The following is a 5,125-nucleotide window of genomic DNA, read 5'->3' on the forward strand; positions in this document are numbered from 1 at the left end:
GGTGAAAATTTAAATAAGCCCAGCCACTGTGGAGAACGATTTGAAGATTCCTCAGAAATCTACAAATAGAATTACCATATGATCCAGCAATCCCACTCCTTGGTATCTACTTAAAGGACAGAATTCTTCCATCAGAAAAGTGCGTGCATAGCAATGTTTATTGTGGCACTATTCACAATTGCTAAGATATGGAACCAACTCAAATGCCCCTAACCAGATAAATGGATTGAAAAACTGTGGCACATATACTCTATGGAATACTATTCAGCCTCCCCCCCCCCAAAAAAAAACAAACAAACAGAAAAAAACCCTGGCTTTTGGCAGAAAGTGGAAGAATATGGAAGATTTACTGCTGAGTGAGGCAAACCAGGATATGAAGGAGAGACATTGTATGTCCCCACTTAATATATACTGAGTGTCCGCACTCTATGACTGAAACTGATTGACTAAAGGATATACAAACACAATAAATGGGTGTAAATACCATATATAGTGTGTGTGGAAGAGTAGGACCTGAGGAAGGACATTTTGAAGAAAAATAGGGAGGCAAAGCATTAACGGGACAAAGAAATGTGGTATTATCTATTGAAGATATTTTATAGTTTAACCAACTGGACTAGGGAGAAATGTTCACATAGTGAAATATTCACTTTGTAAGCTAAAAAAGGTAATTGAATGTATAAAAAAATATTTTAAAAATCAATGCTGGCCATGTATGTATGAGTGCCCAAAATCCTGAGAGGAGAACGGAGAACGAATTGCTGCATGGTCATCCCCCCAGGGACAATCTCTCGCTTTCTGTCTCTCTGTTTCTGTCTGTCTTTCCAGTGAGTGCATGCAACCTATAGCAAAAATCTCTCTTAATAAAAAAAAAATTTTTTTTAATGTAAAAAAGACATGTTCTGGACAGACTTACACAAGAATCATCATAGCAGCACTGGTGTATAGCCAAAAGGTGGAAACAACCCAGATATCAATGAATGAATGGATAAGCAAAATGTGGTGTATTCTTACAATGAAATCTTACTCAACTACAAAATAGGAATGAAGTTTTGATTCACATTACGATGTGGATAAACCCTGAAAATTTATGTAACTGGAAGAAGCCAGACACAAAAAAGTCACATATTGTATGATCCCATTTATATGAATGAAGTATCAGGAGTGGGTGAATTTACAGCTACGGAAAGATTAGCAGTAGCCAAATTCTTGGGATAGGAAGAGTGACTACTGACTGCTTACTGGCTATGGAGTTTTCTTTTGGAATGATGAAAATGTTTTAGAACTAAAGAGAAGTGGTATCTGCATAAAATTGTGAATGAACTAAATGCCACTAAATTGTACACTTTATTATTTTTATTTTTTATTTGAGGGTACCTGGACTCACCAGAGAGAGACAGAGAGAAGAAAATGTTCACATAGAAATCCAATCTCCTCCTCTCCCTCCTTTCAAGATTCTGGACATGCATGCACATGTGTACATGTGTTTTCTTAAGCTGCTAGGTCTGGGGCTTGAACTACTTTATCAGCCTCTTGGGATCCAACCACCTTAACCACCAGGCCTTAGAGCTAACTCTGAATTGTATGCTTCAAAATAGTCAAGTTTATATAACATGAATTTATGTAAAAATGTTGTTACATGTACTGTGTGAAAAATGTTATAATGGAGTAAGTACAAGATGACACATATTTGGATAATTTTCATGGAGGAAATGCCCCGACGATGGAAAATTTTCATTCATTCAACAGATTAATATCAAGGTTACTCTACATATCAGACCCTGTTCAAGGTACTAGAGATGTAGTCATGAACACAACAGGCAAAATCCCTGTCCTCAGGAAGCTTTTACGTGGAAAGGGGATGGAAAAGACCAACAAAATACAACCAAAACACTTTAGGCCTAGCCTCTGCAGCACAGCCAATAGGATGCCAAACTTTGGGGCTAGAAGTCACATGCTACCTACAGTTCAAATCCCTGGCCAGGGCAACATGAAACACACAGGACACATGTCCATAGGCCCAGAATCCTGGGGGACTGGCAGACCAAAGGAAAGGAATTACAGCGTGACCAAGCTCTGTGAAGGGTTCTTCTCTCACACTCTGTCATGCACATGTATATATTCTATCAGGATTTTTTAAATTATTTTTTAAAGTTAATATTATGTTTGAAAGTGACAAGGACTATGAAAAAATACAATAGAGTCAGGGTTATGGAAAGCTCCAAAGAATGCTGGGATATAGAGAAATGATTCAGGCAAAAGGAAAAATGTCCAAAGGCCCAGAGGCAAGAGAGTCTGACATCTTCACTAAACCTTGTAAACTTTCTTTCTCGAACAACTCATGATTCTCCCCATCCTGACCCAGCCTAATCTTTTGCTTTTATTCCATCAATTATTGCTACTTATCAAGCTAAAACTAACATTATCCTTAAGATGTTCCTGTTCTGTAAGACCTTGATAATTTTCCAAATAGAAATATTTTAGTGCTTTTTGCTGACCATTTTGTAGTGTCACTCAGGATAGTCCCATCCAAAATTAATATTTTTAAATTATTAATATTTTAAATTGTTTTTAAATACAGGATTTTATAAGACATCCTGTATTCATAGAAATGACTCGGCTATATGCTATGCCCATATTTTTTCTACTGAATAGTTATCCAATTTTATAATTTGAGTTAAAAAGGAATAGCATTTGCTTTTAGAAATTCTAACCACAGCTAATTTTTAAAAAATATTTCTATTCCATAAAATAAACTAAAAATGACTTTACTCACTGTAGTAAAAACTGTCTCAAACAAGGGGAGAGCTGATTAGTAAAAGAAAGACATCTTCAACCAAATACATTCTGGTACTTTTCCATACAGACTTTTTCTTTTATGCTTTTGTCAAGATCCTTAACAGAAAGAGATTTGTACTCTCTACTATAGCTGTTTTCTCTCTGTCTCCCCAACCCACTCACAAGGTCTTTCTATTGTTCTTTATTAGGTGGAAAGGGCATTCATCCTCCAGTTTCCCTAGGACAACAGTAGAGGAGCAGGAATAAGGATTAAGAGGAAAAGACCTGTCACTCTAACAAGGCAAGCCCTTAGAAGCTTTTGGCTCAGAAGTCTCCAGCTTTCAGCATGTATTGGATTCTGTCTCCTTTGCCTCCCCCTCTCTGTGAGAAGATGCACGTGGTATGCGCCAGACCCCTGAGGAGCTGCAGCTGGGTTGTGGTAGGGGCCATGGTATATATATATGTATATATATATATATATGGTGTATCCCACCTTACCCACCACACCATGTGCTGGGTCACTGTTTTAATGATCATAGACTCTCTTTCATCTGGAGCATCCATAAGGTCCAGAAGTGAAAGGGGTGTAGGGCTTCTCAAAGTTCCAGATCACAAAGTTGCATGAGAAGCAGTAACAAAGACCTAGGTCCCAGAGAAAGCATGGCTTATATATATATATGTATATATATATATATATGGAGTGTCCAGCACCTTACCCACCACACCATGTGCTGGGTCACTGTTTTAATGATCATAGACTCTCTTTCATCTGGAGCATCCATAAGGTCCAGAAGTGAAAGGGGTGTAGGGCTTCTCAAAGTTCCAGATCACAAAGTTGCATGAGAAGCAGTAACAAAGACCTAGGTCCCAGAGAAAGCATGGCTTAAGATTAACATTAGAAGTTGATCAACTGGATCAAGTTAGTTTACATTGAGGCTATGGTAAGGTTTCCTCATATGTGAGATGGAATACCTACTTCTGAGTTATCTTTCATGGGTGGAAAAATTTGCCACATAGTAGGTCCTGAAAAAGGATAAATCTTTACAGATGTTTGTTGAAATCTCCATCTATTTCAAGATTGTAGATTGCAAGCATTGTGTGTTTGAGGACTATATTGATAAAACAGCTGAGTGGCTGCCAGTATCTTTGTTTCAATTTCTATAAAAATGTCCTGGACATGTAGACCCAAATAATGCTATTGCATTACTCACATAAGTATCAATTATTGTATAAAAACAATGAGCAGTAATGTGAGGTATAAAAATTAAAGGTAGGGAGGGGATAAAAGTGTATCATACCAGCCAGCCTTGTAGCCTAGTTGAGTGACTGGGTTCCCACATGACCAACCTTGGTCCAGCCCAGGTAGCTTGAAAAATACTCTGGGTACATGGGCATATAAGCCCCAAATCCCAACAGGGTGGAGACATGGAGGAGAAAGGATTGCAGTGTGACCATGCCCCATTGGGAGGTGGTGGTTTCTCCTTCCCTCTATCTCTCTCATAGGTGAGCGCATATGACCTCTGACAATAAAAACGAAAACACATGACAGGAAGCTTAATTTTTACAATTCTTTTCTTATGAGATCCAAAGTAAGGTTGCTCTTTCTTATAATAATCTATCAGTTCAAAAGAAAGCACCTTAGAGATTTATCTGATCTGACCCTGCAATGGAGGATGGCAACACTGAGGCACAGAAAAGTCACATGATTGTCCAAAATTAGGAGTTATTTAGGAGCAAATGTTGGACTAAAACCCAGTTAATCCTAATTCTCAGTTTCATGCTCCTCTGGTCTACTCTTCCATTTCTGGCAGTAGGAAACAATTAGAGACCATACTTTGAAGTTGAAAGAACTTTGGTGTTTGCCTAAAACATAACAAGAAATCAATACTACTTATTAATCACTGCATCTTTATGAGATCATACCTGCATTTTACAGATAAGTGGAACACTCAGATGCATTGGGTAACTCATTCAAGGTCACAGTAAATTGGGAGTTGAGATTTAAACCCAAGTAGTCTGACTCTAAAGACCATGCCTACACTACTCCCTAATCACAATTTCAGCAGATACAATTATCTACTAATAAAAAGGACTGCATAATTGTTTGGAAAGGACACAGAATTAGGATCAGATTTGAGATCATAATGTTCACTTTGCTACACAATTGCTACTCACCAGAAGGGATTTGGGAGGCACCAGGGGATGGGTGGGAGGCAGTATCTGCCTGTGATTCAGGTTTCACTTCCTCTAGGCTGTGTGATAGTTGCCTGCTTAAAAGTGTTTACCTCCATCCTAGGAGACTATAAAGAACAGGGCAAAATCTCAATCTTTCCATTTCGCCATTGTA

Source organism: Tupaia chinensis, unplaced genomic scaffold, assembly GCF_000334495.1.
Source record: "Tupaia chinensis unplaced genomic scaffold, TupChi_1.0 Scaffold000425_1, whole genome shotgun sequence".
NCBI classification, from domain to species: domain Eukaryota; kingdom Metazoa; phylum Chordata; class Mammalia; order Scandentia; family Tupaiidae; genus Tupaia; species Tupaia belangeri.